At 43.8% G+C, this 21,237-nt stretch overlaps 1 pseudogene; it reads right to left on the bottom strand.

Annotated features, from left to right (window-relative positions):
• Positions 1-21,237, bottom strand: part of LOC140849100 (DNA ligase 3-like) — an 854,661-nt pseudogene that overhangs the window by 830,045 nt on the left and 3,379 nt on the right.

Genomic DNA, 21,237 nt, shown 5'->3' with positions numbered 1-21,237 from the left:
CCTCCTTCACCCGAGAAAATGCCCTAATGGCTCTCCACATACTACCCCTACTAATGCTATCAACCAACCCCAAAATCATCCTAGGGTGCCTTTACTGTAAGTATAATTTAATAAAACCTCAGATTGTGAATCTGATAATAGAAGGCCACAACTTCTTACTTACCAAAAAAGTACGCAAGAGCTGCTAACTCCTGTCCCCATGTATAAAAACATGGCTTTTTTAAACTTTTAGAGGATGACAGACACCCGTTGGTCTTAGGAACCAAAAGACTTGGTGCAACTCCAAGTAAAAGTAATTAACACCCTAACTTGCACCTCACTCATAGCACCGACAGCACTAACCATACCAATCATAATCGCCCCCACAAATGCCTACACAAGCAAAAGCTACCCCCACCACGTAAAAAGCATGGTCACACTAGCCTTTGCCATCAGCATAATCCCTGCAATAATACTTGTCTACTCAAACGAAGAGGCAGCCGTCTTTAACTGACACTGAACAACAATCCAAACAATAAAAATAACAATAAGCTTCAAACTAGACTATTTCTCTATAACATTCATACCAGTAGCCCTATTGTCACATGATCCATCATAGAATTCTCCCTGTGATATATGAAATCAGACCCCCACATTAACCGATTTTTCAAATACCTGCTAATCTTCCTGATCACAATAATAATCCTAGTGTCCGCCAACAACATATTCCAACTCTTCATCGGTTGGGAGGGAGTAGGAATCATGTCTTTTCTCCTAATCGGCTGATGGCACGGACGGACAGACGCAAACAGAGCAGCCATACAAGCCATCCTGTACAACTGCATTGGGGACATTGGACTGATCCTGTCAATAGCATGATTTCTCACAAACCTAAACTCATGGGACCTCCAACAAATCTTCATACTAAACCCCGAGAACACAAACACCCCCCTGGCGGGCCTACTACTAGCAGCAACTGGAAAATCCGCACAGTTTGGGCTACACCCGTGACTCCCCTCAGCCATAGAAGGCCCAACCCCAGTATCAGCCCTACTTCACTCCAGCACAATAGTAGTTGCAGGAGTGTTCCTACTAATCCGATTCACCCCCTAATAGAAAACAACAAAACAATTCAAACAGCAACCCTATGCCTGGGAGCCATTACAACCCTATTCATGGCCATCTGTGCTCTCACCCAAAATGACATTAAAAAGATCGTAGCCTTCTCAACCCCAAGCCAACTCGGCCTAATAATAGTCACCATCGGCATCAACCAACCACACTTGGCCTTCATACACATCTGCACTCACGCCTTCTTTAAGGCCATGTTCTTATGCTCCGGATCGATCATCCACAGCCTAAACGACGAACAAGACATTCGCAAGATAGGGGGGCTCTTCCACGCTCTCCCCACCACCACCTCCGCCCTTATTATCGGTAGCCTCACCCTAACAGGAGCCCCATTCCTAACAGGCTTCTACTCTAAAGACCTAATCATCGAGACCGCTAACATGTCTTACACAAACGCCTGAGCCCTACTCATTACACTAGTAGCCACCTCCCTAACAGCTGCCTACAGCACACGAATCATCTTCTTCACACTACTAGGACAACCCCGATTCAACACTCTAATCAACATCAATGAAAACAACCCCTCACTAACAAACCCAATCAAACGCCTAATGCTAGGGAGCATTTTCGCTGGGTTTCTATTACACAGCAACATCCCCCCAACATCCATGCCCCAAACAACCATACCACACTACCTAAAATACACCGCCCTAGTCACTACAATCCTGGGCCTAGTACTAGCCCTAGAACTATGCAACCTATCCCTGAACCTAAGCCACAAAACCCCCTCAGGTGCCTTCAAATTCTCGAACCTGCTAGGCTACTTCCCCACAATCATTCACCGCTCAGGACCCCTATGATCACTGACAGCAAGCCAAAAACTAGCATCCCTCATTCTAGACCTGATCTGACTAGAAAATATTATGCCAAAGTCAATCTCACGCTTTCACATAAAAGCCTCCCTAATAACATCCAACCAAAAAGGCTCAATCAAGCTCTACTTCCTATCCTTCGCAACAACAATAACCCTCACCCTCCTTATATTCTATTACCCCGGGTAACCTCCATAACAGTAACAACACAAATAAACAAGGACCACCCAGTTATAATCACAAACCAAGCACCATAGCTATAAAGAGCAGCAACACCCATAGCTTCCTCACTAAAAAAACTAGACCCCCCAACATCATACGTCGCCCAGTCACCCTGATTACCAAGATCAAAAACCACACTCAACCCCTCGCCCTCCAACATATAAAGCACCAAAACCAACTCCATAACCACACCCACAACAAAAGCACCAAACACAACCACATTAGACACCCAAACTTCAGGGTACTCCTCAATAGCTATGGCTGCCGTATAACCGAAAACAACCAGCATCCCTCCAAGATAAATCAAAAAGACCATTAAACCCAAAAAAGACCCACCACAATCCCACAACCAACACCACCAGCCACAACCAAACTAAACCCCCCATAGATGGGAGAAGGCTTTGAAGAAAACCCTAAAAAACTAATCACAAAAATAACACTCAAAATAAACACAACATATGTCATTATTCCCACATGGACTCAAACCATGACCTATGACATGAAAAATCATCGTTGTAATTAAACTATGGAAACCTAATGACAAACATCCGAAAAACACACCCCCTACTCAAAATCACTAACAACTCCTTTATTGATCTCCCCACCCCCTCTAACATCTCAGCATGATGAAACTTTGGGTCACTACTAGGAATTTGCTTAGTCCTACAAATTCTCACAGGTCTATTCCTAGCCATACACTACACAGCAGATACATCAACCGCATTCTCATCAGTAACCCACATCTGCCGAGATGTTAACTACGGATGGATTATCCGATACATACACGCTAATGGAGCTTCCCTGTTCTTCATCGAGCCACAGAAAGCAAAACCCAGGCCCCAGAAGGAACAAAGAACACACACACGGGGAAGCCCGGCTACTGTGCAAACACTCAGACCTAAGCCTCATCAGCCTCCCAGACAAGAGGAGGAGGGTATGTTTCAGGGCCTCTGTCCGGACCCGAAGAGGCCGGCCCATGCCGAATCACTTCCTGTGGGCTGCAGAGAAGGAGACATTGAGGAAAAGGAAAAACCAGAGTGAGCATGTGGGGAAGCAAGTGGGGACAACCACGGGAGGGAGGGAGGACAGGCAGGACGCAAGAAGGTCTGTGGGGGAGAACAGACTGGCTGGAAAAAAAAGATGGACAGAAAACATGAACCCTGGTAGGAGCGCAGCAAGGCAATGTGAGGACAGTCTTCTGAGTGGGAGCTCTGAACCCACGGCCGTCTTCAAAATGAGCAAGAAAGGATGTTTGGAATTAGATTTTTTTCCTGTTCAAGGCAAAGCCCTAGTCTGTGACGGTCCTGGACAGGGAGAGGCTGGATTGTAGCCTGCAGCAGCTCCTGCCAAGTGATGGCAGCAGGGAGGTTTGGAGAGCATGACTGCGGCCAGCTCCCGAGCAGGGTGCACGGGCCATCATTATCTGCGATGCTTGGAGCAGGGCCAGGAAAGGCCTGCACAGCCATCCTGCCCTGCTTCAATCCCTGACCAGCCCTTCACAAACCAAAAGCACAGAAGAGACAAGGGGTGAATCAAGCTTTGGTGAGGAGAGCAAGGAAAAGTTCTCTAATGCTGGAAAGCTGTGCTCAGACTTCTTCCTGGGAACCAGGAAGTACCCACTGGACAACCTTACCAGGAACAGGTCCGCGGTGGCGTCACTGTGACCCTCTGAGCAAGTGAGCCTGCTCCATGGGGAGCCACAGCTTACTTGCCTCTGGGGCACCCGAAACAAACCTGAGCCACAGGAAATGTCCCCTTCACCCTGGGGGCTCTGAAAAATGGAGTCTGAGCTAGGAAAGAAGAGGTAGGACAGAAAGTCCGTCTGCAGCCACATATTCTAGCTGCTTTTCCCAGAAGACACCCCCAAAGGCTCACAGAGGCCCTGGGAGTTGAGAAGGGCTGAGGAGCAAGGTTATCAATGCCCCCTAATTAAGGGTAGGAGTCTGGGCTCCCAGCTGTTCCCATGGCATTATGTTTACTTCAGAAAGTAAGCTTCTGGAGGGCTAGAAATTCTGTCCATTTTTTTTTGTGTGTGTGTGTGTTTTTTTTTGAGAGGGCATCTCTCATATTTATTGAACAAATGGTTGTTAACAGCAATAAAATTCTGTATAGGGGGGTCAATGTTCAGTGCACAATCATTTATCCATCTCAAGCCTAATTCTCGTCAGTTTCCAATCTTCTGAAGCATAATGAACAAGTTCTTACATGGTGAACGAATTCTTACATAGTGAATAAGTTCTTACATGGTGAACAGTACAAGGGCAGTCATCACAGAAACTTTCAGTTTTGATCATACATTATGAATTATAAACAATCAGGTCAAATATGAATATTCATTTGATTTTCATACTTGATTTATATGTGGATCCCACATTTCTCCCTTTATTATTATTATTATTTTTATTTTTAATAAAATGCTGAAGTGGTAGGTAGATGCAAGATAAAGGTAGAAAACATAGTTTAGTGTTGTAAGAGAGCAATTGTAGATGATCAGGTGTGTGCCTGTAGACTATGTGTTAATCCAAGCTAGACAAGGGCATTAAAACATCCACAGATGCAGATTTCTCTCAAAACAGGGGGGCTGAGGTTCTAAGCCTCACCACTGCTGATCCCCAATTTCTCACCTGATGACCCCCCTGTGACTGTGCCAGTCTTAGGTTGTTCCTCCCTTGAGGAATCTTACCCGTCTTTGGCTAACCAGTCATCTTCCGGGGCCATACAGGGAGATGTAAAGTTGGTAAGTGAGAGAGAAGCCATATTGTTTGAATAGGTTAGCTTTTTACTTCTTTGCAGATTTATGCCCTGTGGCTTCTATGCCCAGCACTTGTCTCGAGGTATCTTTACCACCTGGAGGAATTATGATGCTTGGTAAATTCAATATGAGTCACGAATTCTATTTAAGGGTTGTAATTAGGAAAGAAGAAGAAAAGCTATAGAGGTAGCATATGGAAGAAAACATGGGAGGATTGATTATTTCTTTGACATATCTTCTTGTAGAGTACCTTAAGCAGGTTTTAAACTACTAACTTGCACACACATATTAACATAATAGGAATATGGTGACATAAACTAAGCAAATCTATAATTACCAGCCATCTCCAGTGAAGCCAAGAAAACCAGTTAGGCACCCTAGGCATTTGTGAGAATTTGTCTATGATATGATGGATATTGTCCAACTGTACTTGAACAGTCTGAGAGAAATCAGAAAAATTAAAACAACCCATTTCTGGGATCTGCTCACATCCCATATGTTCTATTTTTTTTTTTTTTTGAGAGGGCATCTCTCATATTTATTGATCAAATGGTTGTTAACAACAATAAAATTCAGTATAGGGGGGTCAACGCTCAATGTACAATCATTAATCCATCTCAAGCCTAATTCTCGTCAGTCTCCAATCTTCTGAAGCATAACGAACAAGTTCTTACATGGTGAACGAATTCTTACATAGTGAATAAATTCTTACATGGTGAACAGTACAAGGGCAGTCATCACAGAAACTTTCGGTTTTGATCATGCATTATGACCTATAAACAATCAGGTCAAATATGAATATTCGTTTGATTTTTGTACTTGATTTATATGTGGATCCCACATTTCTCCCTTTATTATTATTATTTTTATTTTTAATAAAATGCTGAAGTGGTAGGTAGATGCAAGATAAAGGTAGAAGACATAGTTTAGTGCTGTAAGAAGGCAAATGTAGATGATCAGATGATCAGGTGTGTGCCTATGGACTAAGTATTAATCCAGGCTAGACAAGGGCAGCAAGACATCCACGGATGCAGATTTCTCTCAAAGCAGGGGGGGTGAGGTTCTGAGCCTCACCTCTGTTGATCCCCAAATTCTCACCTAATGGCCCCCCTGCGACTGTGCCTGTCTTAGGTTGTTCCTCCCTTGAGGAATCTTACCCGTCTCTGGCTAACCAGTCATCTTCCGGGGCCATACAGGGAAATGTAAAGTTGGTAAGTGAGAGAGAAGCCATATTGTTTGCAAAGGTTAGCTTTTTACTTCTTTGCAGATTTATGACCTGTGGCTTCTATGCCCAGCACTTGTCTCGAGGTATCTTTAACACCTGGAGGAATTATGATACTCGGTAAATTCGATATGAGGCACGAGTTCTATTTAAGGGTTGTAATTAGGAAGGAAGAAGAAAAGCTATAGATGTAGCATATGAAGGAAACTTGGGAGGATTGATTATTTCTTTGACATATCTTCTTGTATAGTACCTTAAGTATGTATAGGTTTTAAACTACTAACTAATTTGCACACACATATTAACATAATAGGAATACGGTGACATAAACAAAGCAAATCTATAATTACCATCCATCTCCAGTGAAGACAAGAAAACCATTTACGCACCATAGGCATTTGTGAAAATTTATCTATGATATGATGGATATTGTCCAACTGTACTTGAACCATCAGACATATTAAAGCAGCCCATTTCTGGGATCTGTTCACATCCCATATGTTCTTTTAAGTATAGATAGTCTATAGTTATGAGATTTTGGAGTGCTACAACTTGCACCCCTCCCAACTCCTGGTTGAGTTCCAACAGTACAGATCCGGTCAAATTTGTTGTCTCACTGTATGCACATGCCAGCCTAGACATCTCCCTCCTCATTCTTATGGCAAGTCCAGGAGATGGTGGGCTGGATGCAGCCACAACCGCAACATCGTCCGGATCCCTGTGGAGGCTTTTCGATGATCATCCCCCGGCACAAGTCCTCCAGAGAGTGCTGATGCCAGAAGCTCCTCCTCATATCGTATCTTAGTTCATTTTCTGGGTATCCAAGCTAGGCCTTGATCTTCTGCATAGAAACAAACAGACAATTTGCCCACACTTTGACATGCCCTCTATACCACTGTGCAGAACTCATTGGAGGTCAGCACACAGTAACTACTTTTTTTTTTTTTTTAATTAAGAGAAAGGAATATTATCAGAAAAGAGTACCTCCATAGCTGATCATCTGACACCCTTTAAGTGATCAACATTAAGGATATTTAAAGCATGCGTTGATCTTTGATTTACCAATAGTTTTATCCTGTTAAGGAGTAATCCCCCTTTTCTTTCTTTCTTTCTCTTTTTTTTTTTTAAATTTTTAATCTACACTTACATGAAGAATGCTATGTTTACTATGCTCTCCACTATATCAGGTCCCCCTTACAACCACATTACGGTTACTGTCCATCAGCTTAGCAAAATGTTGTAGAGTCACTACTTGTCCTCTCTGTGTTGTGCAGCCCACCCTCCCCTTCTCCCTCCCCCCATGCATGCTAATCTTAATACCCCCCTTCTTCTTCCCCCCCTTATCCCGCCCTGCCCACCCATCCTCCCCAGTTCCTTTCCCTTTGGTACCTGTTAGTCCATTTTTGGGTTCTGTAATTCCACTGCTGTTTTGTTCCATCAGTTTTTCCTTTGTTCCTATACTCCTCAGATGAGTGAAATCATTTGGTATTTCTCTTTCTCCGCTTGGCTTATTTCACTGAGCATAATACTCTCCAGCTCCATCCATGTTGCTGCAAATGGTTGGATTTTTCCACTTCTTATGGCTGAGTAGTATTCCATTGTGTATATGTACCACATCTTCTTTATCCATTCATCTACCGATGGACATTTAGGTTGCTTCCAATTCTTGGCTATTGTAAATAGTGCTGCGATAAACATAGGAGTGCATCTGTCTTTCTCAAACTTGATTGCTGCGTTCTTAGGGTAAATTCCTAGGAGTGGAATTCCTGGGTCAAATGGTAGGTCTGTTTTGAGCATTTTGATGCACTTCCATACTGCTTTCCACAATGGTTGAACTAATTTACATTCCCACCAGCAGTGTAGGAGGGTTCCCCTTTCTCCACAGCCTCGCCAACATTTGTTGTTGTTTGTCTTTTGGATGGCAGCTATCCTTAGTGGTGCGAGGTGATACCTCATTGTAGTTTTAATTTGCATTTCTCTGATAATTAGCGATGTGGAGCATCTTTTCATGTGTCTCTTGGCCATCTGTATTTCTTTTTTGGAGAACTGTCTGTTCAGTTCCTCTGCCCATTTTTTAATTGGGTTATTTGTTTTTTGTTTGTTGAGGCATGTGAGCTCTTTATATATTCTGGACGTCAAGCCTTTATCGGATCTCTCAGTTTCAAATATATTCTCCCATACTGTAGGGTTCCTTTTTGTTCTATTGATGGTGTCTTTCGCTGTACAGAAGCTTTTCAGCTTAATGTAGTCCCACTTGCTCATTTTTGCTGTTGTTTTCCTTGCCCGGGGAGATATGTTCAAGAAGAGATCACTCATGTTTATGTCTAAGAGGTTTTTGCCTATGTTTTTTTCCCAAGAGTTTAATGGTTTCATGACTTACATTCAGGTCTTTGATCCATTTTGAGTTTACCTTTGTATATGGGGTTAGACAATGGTCCAGTTTCATTCTCCTACATGTAGCTGTCCAGTTTTGCCAGCACCATCTGTTGAAGAGACTGTCATTTTGCCATTGTATGTCCATGGCTCCTTTATCAAATATTAATTGACCATATATGTTTGGGTTAATTTCTGGGGTCTCTAATCTGTTCCACTGGTCTGTGGCTCTGTTCTTGTGCCAGTACCAAATTGTCTTGATTACTATGGCTTTGTAGTAGAGCTTGAAGTTGGGGAGTGAGATCCCCCCTACTTTATTCTTCTTTCTTAGGATTGCTTTGGCTATTCGGGGTCTTTGGTGTTTCCATATGAATTTTTGAATTATTTGTTCCAATTCATTGAAGAATGTTGCTGGTAATTTGAGAGGGATTGCATCAAATCTGTATATTGCTTTGGGCAGGATGGCCATTTTGACGATATTAATTCTTCCTAGCCATGAGCATGGGATGAGTTTCCATTTATTAGTGTCCCCTTTAATTTCTCTTAAGAGTGACTTGTAGTTTTCAGAGTATAAGTCTTTCACTTCTTTGGTTAGGTTTATTCCTAGGTATTTTATTCTTTTTGATGCAATGGTGAATGGAATTGTTTTCCTGATTTCTCTTTCTATTGATTCGTTTTTAGTGTATAGGAAAGCTACAGATTTCTGTGTGTTAATTTTGTATCCTGCAACTTTGCTGTATTCCGATATCAGTTCTAGTAGTTTTGGAGTGGAGTCTTTAGGGTTTTTTATGTACAGTATTATATCATCTGCAAATAGTGACAGTTTAACTTCCTCTTTACCAATCTGGATTCCTTGTATTTCTTTGTTTTGTCTGATTGCCGTGGCTAGGACCTCCAGTACTATGTTAAATAACAGTGGGGAGAGTGGGCATCCCTGTCTGGTTCCCGATCTCAGAGAAAATGCTTTCAGCTTCTCGCTGTTCAGTATAATGCTGGCTGTGGGTTTATCATATATGGCCTTTATTATGTTGAGGTACTTGCCCTCTATTCCCATTTTGCTGAGAGTTTTTATCATGAATGGATGTTGAATTTTGTCAAATGCTTTTTCAGCATCTATGGAGATGATCATGTGGTTTTTGTCTTTCTTTTTGTTGATGTGGTGGATGATGTTGATGGATTTTCGAATGTTGTGCCATCCTTGCATCCCTGGGATGAACCCCACTTGGTCATGGTGTATGATCCTTTTGATATACTGTTGAATTCTGTTTGCTAATATTTTATTGAGTATTTTTGCATCTACATTCATCAGGGATATTGGTCTGTAATTTTCTTTTTTGGTGGGGTCTTTGCCTGGTTTTGGTATTAGGGTGATGTTGGCCTCATAGAATGAGTTTGGGAGTATTCCCTCTTCTTCTATTTTGTGGAACACTTTAAGGAGACTGGGTATTATGTCTTCTCTGTGTGTCTGATAAAATTCCGAGGTAAATCCGTCCGGCCCCGGGATTTTGTTCTTGGGTAGTTTTTTGATTACTGTTTCAATTTCTTTGCTTGTAATTGGTTTGTTTAACTTTTGTGTTTCTTCCTTGGTCAGTCTTGGGTGGTTGTATTTTTCTAGGAAGTTGTCCATTTCTTCTAGGTTTTCCAGCTTGTTGGCATATAGGTTTTCATAGTAGTCTTTAATAATTCTTTGTATTTCTGTGGAGTCTATTGTGATTTTTCCATTCTCATTTCTGATTATGTTGATTTGTGTTGACTCTCTTTTTCTCTTAATAAGTTGGGCTAGAGGCTTATCTATTTTGTTTATTTTCTCAAAGAACCAGCTCTTGGTTTCGTTGATTTTTGCTATTGTTTTATTCTTCTCAATTTTGTTTATTTCTTCTCTGATCTTTATTATGTCCCTCCTTCTGCTGACTTTAGGCCTCATTTGTTCTTCTTTTTCCAGTTTTAATAATTGTGATGTTAGACTATTCATTTGGGATTGTTCTTCCTTCTTCAAGTGTGCCTGGATTGCTATATACTTTCCTCTTAAGACTGCTTTCGCTGCATCCCACAGAAGTTGGGGCTTAGTGTTGTTGTTGTCATTTGTTTCTATATATTCCTTGATCTCTATTTTGATTTGTTCATTGATCCATTGATTATTTAGTAGCATGTTGTTAAGCCTCCATGTGTTTGTGAGCCTTTTTGTTTTCTTTGAATTTATTTCTACTTTCATACCTTTGTGGTCTGAAAAATTGGTTGGTAGAATTTCAATATTTTGGAATTTACTGAGGCTCTTTTTGTGAGCTAGTATGTGGTCTATTCTGGAGAATGTTCTATGTTCACTTGAGAAGAATGTATATCCTGTTGCTTTTGGATGTAGAGTTCTATAGATGTCTATTAGGTCCATCTGTTCTAGTGTGTTGTTCAGTGCCTGTGTGTCTTTACTTATTTTCTGCCCGGTGGATCTATCCTTTGGGGTGAGTGGTGTGTTGAAGTCTCCTACAATGAATGCATTGCAGTCTATTTTCCTCTTTAGTTCTGTTAGTACTTGCTTCACATATGCTGCTGCTCCTGTATTGGGTGCATATATATTTAGAATGGTTATATCCTCTTGTTGGACTGAGCCCTTTATTATTATGTAGTGGCCTTCTTTATCTCTTGTTACTTTCTTTGTTTTGAAGTCTATTTTGTCTGATATTAGTACTGCAACCCCTGCTTTCTTCTCACTGTTGTTTGCCTGAAATATGTTTTTCCATCCCTTGACTTTTAGTCTATGCTTATCTTTGGGTTTAAGGTGAGTTTCTTGTAAGCAGCATATAGATGGGTCTTGCTTTTTTATCCATTCTATTACTCTATGTCTTTTGATTGGTGCATTGTCCATTTACATTTAGGGTGACTATTGAGAGATATGTACTTATTGCCATTGCAGGCTTTAGATTCGTGGTTACCAAAGGTTTAAGGTTAGCTTCTTTAGTATCTTACTGCCTAACTTAGCTCTCTTATTGAGCTGTTATATACACTGTCTGGAGATTCTTTTCTTCTCTCCCTTCTTATTCCTCCTCCTCCATTCTTCATATGTTCGGTGTTTTGTTCTGTGCTCTTTTTAGGGGTGCTCCCATCTAGAGCAGTCCCTGTAGGATGCCCTGTAGAGGTGGTTTGTGGGAAGCAAATTCCCTCAGCTTTTGCTTGTCTTGGAATTGTTTAATCCCACCATCATATTTAAATGACAGTCGTGCTGGATACAGTATCCTTGGTTCAAGGCCCTTCTGTTTCATTGCATTAAGTATATCATGCCATTCTCTTCTGGCCTGTAGGGTTTCTGTCGAGAAGTCTGATGTTAGCCTGATGGGTTTTCCTTTATAGGTGACCTTTTTCTCTCTAGCTGCCTTTAAAACTCTTTCCTTGTCCTTGATCCTTGCCATTTTAATTACTATGTGTCTTGGTGTTGTCCTCCTTGGATCCTTTCTGTTGGGAGTTCTGTGTAATTCCATGGTCTGTTCGATTATTTCCTCCCCCAGTTTGGGGAAGTTTTCAGCAATTATTTCTTCAAAGAGACTTTCTATCCCTTTTCCTCTTTCTTCTTCTTCCGGTATCCCTATAATACGAATATTATTCCTTTTGTATTGATCACATATTTCTCTTAGTGTTGTTTCATTCCTGGAGATCCTTTTATCTCTCTCTATGTCAGCTTCTATACGTTCCTGTTCTCTGGCTTCTATTCCTTCAATGGCCTCTTGCATCTTATCCATTCTGCTTATAAATCCTTCCAGGGATTGTTTCACTTCTGTGATCTCCTTCCTGACATCTGTGATCTCCTTCCGGACTTCATCCCACTGCTCTTGCATTTTTCTCTGCATCTCATCCCATTGCTCTTGCATTTTTCTCTGCATCTCTGTCAGCATGTTCATGATTTTTATTTTGAATTCTTTTTCAGGAGGACTAGTTAGGTCTGTCTCCCTCTCAGGTGTTGTCTCTGTGATCTTTGTCTGCCTGTAGTTTTGCCTTTTCATGGTGATAGAGATAGTTTGCAGAGCTGGTACAAGTGACCGCTGGAAGAGCTTCCCTTCTTGTTGGTTTATGGCATTTTCCTGGGAGAATAGCGACCTCTAGCAGCTTGTGCTGGGCAGCTGTGCACAGACAGGGCTTCTGCTTCCTGCCTAGTTGCTTTGGGGTTTATCTCCGCTGTTGCTGTGGGCTTGGCCTGGCTGGGGCTGTTCCTCCAAAATGGTGGAGCCCTGTTGGAGGGGGATCAGCCGGGAGGCTATTTATCTCCGTAAGGGGCCTCTGTGCTCCCTGCTGCCCAAGGGGTTAGAGTGCCCAGAGATCCCCAGATTCCCTGCCTCTGGTCTAAGTGACCTGTCCTGCCCCTTTAAGACTCCCAAAAAGCACTCTCCAAACCAAAACAACAGCAGCAACAATGAGAGAGGGAACAGAAAGAAAAAAAAAGGAAAAAAAAACGCGATTTTTTTTTTTTTTTTTTTTTTTGTCCTCAGGTGCCGGTCCCAGGCACCCGCTCACTGGTCCTGCTGCCCTGTCTCCCTAGCACCAAGGTCCCTGTCCTTTCAAGGCTTCCAACAAGGACCCACCCACCGGTCCCGCAGGGAAGGAATGCTCGATATTCTTTGTCCTCAGGCGCTGGTCCCAGGCACCTGCTCACCAGTCCCGCCATCCTGCCTCCCTAGCACCGGGGTCCCTGTCCCTTTAAGGCTTCCAAAAAGCTCTCACCAAAAAGAGAAAAAAAAAAGGGGAAAAACGCGCGATTTCCTCCTTCCTCAGGCGCCGGTTTCAGGCACCCGCCCGCCGGTCCCGCCACCCTGCCTCCCTAGCAACGGGGGCCCATCCCTTTACGGCTTCCAAAAAGCACTCGCCAAAAAAAAACCTCTCCGGTTTCTTTCCACCCGCCGGAAGCCGGGGGGAGGGGCGCTCGGGTCCCGCCGGACAGGGGCTTGTATCTTACCCCCTTCGCAAGACGCTGGGTTCTTGCAGGTGTGGATGTGGTCTGGATGTTGTCCTGTGTCCTGTGGTCTCTATTTTAGGAAGATTTTTCTTTGTTATATTTTCATAGCTCTATGTGTTTTTGGGAGGAGATTTCCACTGCTCTACTCATGCCGCCATCCTGGCTCCGCCCCCATCTGTCCATTTTTTTAACACTGCAGTATGTCCACTACCTCAAACGGTGCCTTGCACAAGGTAAGCACCTGAGAAACGTTTGTTAAATTCCTGAATGACAGCCCAACAGCCCTCTGTACCGAGTTGTAATTTAGCTTGGTGGGGGTGGGAGGGAGCACAGAAGACACAGAAACACCAAGGATAAGCACTATAAGCTACTTCTGGGTGAGCTTGCTGTCCCAACGTCACTGTGGGCAAGGGAAGCATTCCTGCCTGTCCCCTCTCTGCTGCCTAACCCACATCTGGGCTCTTGGGCCAGCCCTACGGAGCAACCCCTCACTGGGAGAAGACTCTAAAAATGAATAGATGAATTCATCCAACAAATACAAAACAAACGTATTGCACTCCAGCACTGGAATGGCTAGGGGCCTCTGGCCTTGAGGTTCTCAGAGGCAGGAAGGGAACGAGTCCTGGCAGAAGGGAAGCAACCCATACCTTGTGAGGCAGGACAGGCTTGAGACTGCGGCTAAAGTAGCTGAAGTGGTCCCCATTCTTACGTACCTGAACTCGCTCTCCATCATACTTGATCTCAGAGAACATGCTGTGAGGACATTCCTTCACTGCGTACTCCATGGACTTGCAGGCCTCGGCCTTGGGGCAGGGAAAGAAAACCCTGGACACTTAGAGGTGCTCTTCCAGTGAGGGGCTACTTAACAGGGACAGCCCAAGAGCCCGAGTCCTGGGGACGGACTGCCAGAGCACACCTTCAGGGCAGGTCACTGGAGAGGTGATGAGAACAGATGAGGCTAGACAGTGTTGTATTCTGACTGTAAAAGCATCACCAGAGTTGACACAGGAGCTTGCATTTTAAGGAATATGAATGCAGTTCATTGTAAAGCAAATAAAATTCTACTGAAGTAGCATTTCATTTTTTTTTCTCAATAATTTAGGATCTTGCAGGGCCTCTGGCTTATCATTATAGCACATCATTTATCTCAGCAAAAGAGGCACACAGAAGTTAGATTAAAGAGTGCAGGTGACAGGCTAGTGGTGATCAAGGATCCCTGAGACAGGACATGACAGGAGTGCTTATTCACATACCTACACCATCTGGATGCAACAACAGTGGCTACGATTTTGGGGTATTTATGTGCAGCAGAGCATATACATAATCTCATTGCATCCTTGATATGATATCTTATATGATAGATATCATTTTCATTTTATGGGTGAGAAAACTGAAGTTCTAAGAGATTAAGTACTTACTTAGGGTGACACAGCTAGTACATGGCAGGAAGGAGGTTTGAATCTAGGCCCAACTCTAAAGCCTATGTGGTCAACCGCCAAGCTACATAGCCCATGCCACTCTTCAAATGAAGGGTTGTAGAACAGACTCCAGGAAGAATTCTTATAACAGTCACCTACTGCAGTCCCTGGGATGGAGAACTCATTATTTTGGTGCTGGCCATTGCACATTCCTAGGAGGGAGAGAACACATCCCCATCCCAAACCCAGGACCCTACAGCAGCAAGGCTTTAGTTTAACACACAAGACGGTTGCATACGAAGCACTGGATACCACTGAAACAACCCACAGGCTCTCACAGTAGGCATGGAAGCACGCACGGAGGGTCCTGCTATGTAGGAAAACCAACGCCAGGATGTAAATCTCACTTCTCATAAAATGAGAAAATAATCAGAGCTGGTCTTCATTCCTTAAACTCCCACTTTCCAGAAGAGGAGACCTAAGTCATAGGAAGCCGGCTCTGCCACCAACTACTAGAGCACTTTGGGGCAGGTCACAGAAGACCAGGAGTTACCGATTACACCCACCTGTCTTCAGGAAAGATGACACATAAGCCATTCTAGTAGTTCCTGCAGAGTTTCAGATGTCATTCACACAAGGAAACCAAAGGCTGAGAGAGGCTAGGTAACTCATCAAAGATTCTACAGCTTACTGGGGGGAGACCTGGGCCTAGAGTTCAGGAATTTCCACTATATCATTCTATCTTTTCCTTTGCCTCTACTTCTCCACTGAGAAACAACCCTCTGCATCTGTGTTCTTCCTTCCTCAAACTCCTCCAGTCAACTGCAAGGGCTCTCAGCACTCATACCCTACCAGATCTCACGTGGAAGGATGGGATGCTTGGAGCAGAGTGGAGAGCAGGCCCCGAGCAGCATCTTTACCAGCATGGGCTGCACTGGGGTCATCAGCGCGGCCTGGATGCTCAAAGCTCGTCTCTGGCCTGGCTCCTTCTCCACCTCCTGCTCATTAAGGAGGACCCACTCCATCACGTCCCGTAGGTCACACGAGGCTTTGAAGGCTTCATAGGCTATGGGGTCAAGGGCATCTAACCTGCCAAAGCAGACAGAAACAAGGAAACAAAAACCAATGACTTTAACTTTATTCCTTGGATAGCAGTCTGTCCTCACACAGAGAGGCAGCATCCCAATATATGGGGAATGGTTTACGTTGTATTAGAAAAAGCTCTTGGAAAACTCAGCTTTTTTGAGATCCTGTGCCTACATGGATGACACCTTAAGTAAAGAGGGGGCTGGAGTGAACAAGTAATTCATACTATACTTACTGAACATATTATGTATTTTCCATTGTAACAACCTGTGAGAAGGGTATTGCTATCTCCTCCATTTTACATGAGAAACAGAGGCTGCGTGAGGTCAAGTGACAGGTCCCAAGAAAGGAAGGGAGAATCAGGATTCTAATCCAGATCAGGACCAAGGTCTTGATACCAGCTGGCAGTAAGGGCTGTTGGCAGCTACGGCTGTCAGAGGAGCTGGTACTTACACATGTTTTGCACCTGAGTTCATCTTTGATCGTGTTTGATCAACCTGATGATGCACTTAAGGTCATTGGTGTATACACGTAGGGGGATGAGGCACATTCAACTTGGTCTCTGAAAAGCTCTGGACCCCCACACCTTCCTTCCCCAAGTCCATCCCCATGGCAGCTCCCCCACCTGGAGGCAGTGTCCTGTAGGGCCTGTTGCTGCTCATCCTCCCTGGTGAGTCTGGAGAGCTGCAGGAGGAATTCATCCACCTCCTGGATGGTAAGGAGGCTCTTGGCAGCTGGGGGGAAAGACTTGCTCTGCTCAAAGAAGACTCGGATTGGCTCCGACATGTCACCCTGTCTCCAAAAACCAAAATGCCACTGCTGCAACCCCTGAGTGGTCAAGTGCATCTTCCCCCAAGACCGCAGGACTAAAAGTGAGTCAGAGGTCTAAATCATCACTTCTGTCCCCAGCTTACACATACTGACCTCACTTCTCAGAGTCTATCCCACCCACAGTTCCTGGAAAGGGCAGCTCTATCCATCCCAGGATCTGGGCACCTGCCCTAGCTGAGAAGGGAAACAAAGACCGATCCAGGGCTGAGCCACTGTGATTCATTACGATGTGAACTGATAGGTAAACACAGTCATCAGCTAAGGGGGATGCTTAGAGACTTTCCAAGGTGCCAAGGCTGGACTCATAAACAAACCAAAGCTGAATGGTGAGCCCAAGTCACAGGGGATAAAAGCAAGAAAAATCAGTGTCCAGAACGAGCCCCGGAGGCAGCAGGAAGTCTCAAATCCTGACCCTCGAGTTCTAGGCCTCCCGTGGTTCAGCAAGTTGATTCCAGTGCTCAGAACCTTGTGAAACCAACAGCTGTAGCCTCACATTCAGCTCCTTTCATAACGGAAGCTTACTTACATGGTTTCTCGTTTCCTAAAAACAGTGTGCCCCAACCAGAGAAAAGAGGTTGCAGGTGCTCCTCAGACTGGAACCCCACCCCCAAAGCCCTCCCCGTCCTCTGACCTTCTCTAGGTCTTGTGCCATATCACCTGGGCTGCAGTTAAAAACGCGGCTGAAAAGCCTAACAATGTGCTTATCATTCAAGTTGTAAACACTCTTAATAAAACCTGGTAGCAGCAGCTTCAGTGTTAAGTACACATCACTGTGGAAACCATCTGGAGACAGAAGAAAGGAACCCTTCTTGAGAAACAAGAACTTCAACAAATGCATAACTTAAGGAACTGAAGAGGTGTCTACCTCGCTGCCTGTGCTGCCACGGTACCCCGTGCACTTCACTCTGGCAGAGGCCACAGCGTTCGGTGCGGGAGGCTTATCTATCTGCCTCCTCTGTAGCCCCTGGATGAACTCGCGTGGGGCAGAACCATGACTTTCACTTCAGTGTCCTCAGAGATGACATTATAGATAGTCAGGGATGACTTGTTACATGAAAGAAAAGTTGGAAGATTCTATTACAAGCTTCCAAGCTGTGCACATGGTTCACAAAAACATAACATGCAGGACAGTGAATTTTCCTCTTGGTCAAATGGGACACGTTTTTCTGGCCTCCTGAAGGCAGATGAGGGCCAAAGAAAGATGTTGTGTTTTGAAAGGAACTGAATAAATACTTTGTAGAGCCCAGGTCAAAATAAAAATGGGCTTTGTTCAAAATTATTAAAAAGGCAGTAACACAGCGTTAAAGCAAGCATGGGACCCTGTGCAACTGTACAGTTCACATGCTCATGAAGGTGGCATGGTTCTGAGCTCCTTGGAGGAAAAGGGCATCCAAGATTCTCTAGGCCCCACCTCCTGCTAATCCTAATCCTAATCCTAACCCTAACCCTAACCCTCTCCCTAATCCTAACCCTAGGGCATAAGAAGGGAATCCTGGACCATCTGGGTTGGTATTGTAGCTAGGATTTTCAGCAACCATGGCACACAACTTCCGAAACTTGCACAGGAGACAATCCTTGTACTTGGGGTCACATTTGCTTGAGGACAGACTTGCCTTAGGGATAGGGCTTGAGTGAGTTTCCCCAGAGTTATTGGGCTTGGCTGGTGGAGAAAGCAAAAGGGAGAGAGAAACAGGAGGACAATTCACTACGCCTTGTTGAGAAGTTAGAAAGGGAAAAAAACAGATGCTCTGCTGGTACTCTGTATGGAACCTCACTTAACACCCTGTCCTGCATAGCCCTGCTGGGGTAGATATAATTATACCCATCTTACAAGTAAAGAAACAGTGGGCTGGGGGCACAGGGAAGGCAGTATAGCACAAAGAAGACAAGTGGTGATTCTATAGCATCTTACTATGCTGATGGACAGTGACTGTAATGGGGTATGTGGTGGGAACTTGATAATGGGGGGAATCTAGTAACCACAGTGTTGCTCATGTAATTCTGTATTAATGATACCCCCCCCATAAAAAAGGAAAGAAACAGTGACCTCAGACGCAGGCAGAGATCTAGCTGATGTGCATCTCTATATGAGCTCTTCATAGAAGAAGGTCACCTTCATGCCAAAATTGGTCAGGAGGATCTCAGAGCAGTTATAAAGCTGATCCCAGAAAAGTCAGGATAAGGAAGGGGGAGAAATCAAGGCACGTGTTAGTCAACGTGAAACCACTGCTTTCACAGATTATAGGAGCTGGAAGAAGCCTTAAAGATGATCTAGTTCAACCTCTTCTTTTGAATTAGGAGAGCAGGCCTGAGGAGAGATTCCCAGACCCTCACTACTCCTACCTCCCCATCCCCACTTTCTTGTCTTATTGTCAAATACTGAAAAGCTGTCAATGAGCAGGGCTTTCCTCCAGATGCCCCAAAGTAACTGTACAACTCTTAGTGATCCCCTCTTTTCTCCTTACAACCATTCAAGAAGCAAATTTCATTCTGCAAGCTTGCAGCAGAGCCATTAGCAAGCAGAGTGCTGATGTAAGCTTCTTCTTGTCTGTAGTTTGTAAATGATAAATCCATCCCCATGTCTGACCTGGAGTCTAAAGAGGACTTTTTTAGGGGACAAATTCTCCAAAGCACTGATATTCAGCAGGTTGCAAGAACTAGAACACCCCATTTCTCTCAACTGCAAAATTTCCTACCCAGGATCAGGGCCCTTCCAAAAACATGCTATCTTTACTGTAACCTGGAATTCTTTTGTATATCTATATTTGGCCTGCCATTAGAACTGTAAAACCTCAGAGTTTTAAAATACTAAAAATCCCAGAATCAGCACCATTTTTGCAACTGTAACTTCCTTAGTCCTGGAGAGAATACTGTGGGGAAATGAGGCGCACACTGTCATTCCCACTTCAGATGAGGCCACAGAGACTCAGAGGTCAAGTAACTTCCTGCCCTGGGCAAGCTGTCAGGTGACAGTGCTGACCCACGACGAGGTCTCCTGACCTCAAATCTAGGCTTTTTTCACTCATATAAATTACCTCCCCAAACAAATTCTGAGTCCATGTGTTTTGGTTTTTTTTTTACCTGAGTCAGACAAGAATGTCTCCAAATAAAAGAGGCAACAGGGTTTCAGGTAAAAGAGCACAGATGCTAGAGTTAAAGTAGAGGGTTAAAGAAGTTAAAAAGAGTTAAAAAAAAAAAGTGAAAATACTCCACAATGAGCCAGAACATCAGCTTTTTCGTTCATAAAATGGACCTAATAAAAGTACTTCCCAAGGTTAACTGAAGGACAAATGAAGCTACACATGCAAAACCCCCTAGCCCAACACTGTCAATGACACACAGTCATGCACGACATCTCCCTTCTTCCATACTTTCATCTCTGCTTTGAGAAAGGTCAGGGATGCAATTTTTCAAGACTCCTTCATTATCAAATAAACAAAGTTAAAGGCAGGTTATAATAATCTCTGACAGGTACTACTTAAGTGGGAAGAAATCTTGAGAAAACAAGCATCTTTTCTGCTTCAACAGAAATTAAAGTATACAGCAAAATACTATATAAGTAGAGCATTATAATTAGCCATTACCTGTCTCTGTTCAGATGGAAGTAAATTATTAATTAGACTAGGTAGACCGGAATTTTCATTTTTAGCGAGAGTCCCAAATAGGATACCATACTAAAAGGAAGAACGTAACAGCTGAAGTAGCTCTGACCTGTATTACCGGAAAAGCCGCAAAATTTCTGAGGATTGGTATTGGTGATATCACCTGGCCAGCAGCTGTCAGCTTAGCCTGGACAGCGGTTTTCTTCTTTGGTGTACTTTCTGACTTAGAATCCAGATCTGTAGACCCCAAAAGGGAAAATATCCTTCAGCGAAAGATTCCGGAAAAAGCTTCCAAGGAATTTCTCAACCGCTCTTAAGCCTTGCTTGGTAAGTTACTATGCCGTGGCATTTCCCCAGGGCAGGTTGCCAGCTGGTTGGTCCTGCTGAATAGAAGTAGCAGGTAACAGGGTACTGGGGGACGAGTGCTCTGGGGATAAAGACCCAGTTACCCTTTACTTCTATTAGTAACTTAAAATTTCATGAACACTCTCCACTTCTTATATGTAAGAATCTCCAGATGATTTGGGGGGAAACCAGAAATCACACCTCAAAAGACCTCAGCTCCATGGAATTACCCCAATTTGTAGATGAATAAGAAAGTAAAACAAAGATGAGTAACAGAGCACATTGGTTTGGCCGAGGCAGGAGAGCTTCCACCTTCTGATATTGGAGCAGTGAGACAGTTTGCCTACCCTGCACTCCTCTACCTCTGAATGAGGTGGGTCAAGAGGTAACAAAGGTGAGGCCAATGGCTAAGGGCAGGGCAAGCTAGGGAACATGAAGGAGTCTTCAAGGAATAGATGAGTAGTTTTTCCCTCTTGGAAGTCTTTTTTCCTCTCAAAGAACAAGGATACCCATTTTTCGAGCCACTGT

This window comes from Manis javanica, chromosome 4 (genome assembly GCF_040802235.1).
Source record: "Manis javanica isolate MJ-LG chromosome 4, MJ_LKY, whole genome shotgun sequence".
NCBI classification, from domain to species: Eukaryota; Metazoa; Chordata; class Mammalia; order Pholidota; family Manidae; genus Manis; species Manis javanica.
This window is presented reverse-complemented; position numbering and strand designations above follow the sequence as displayed.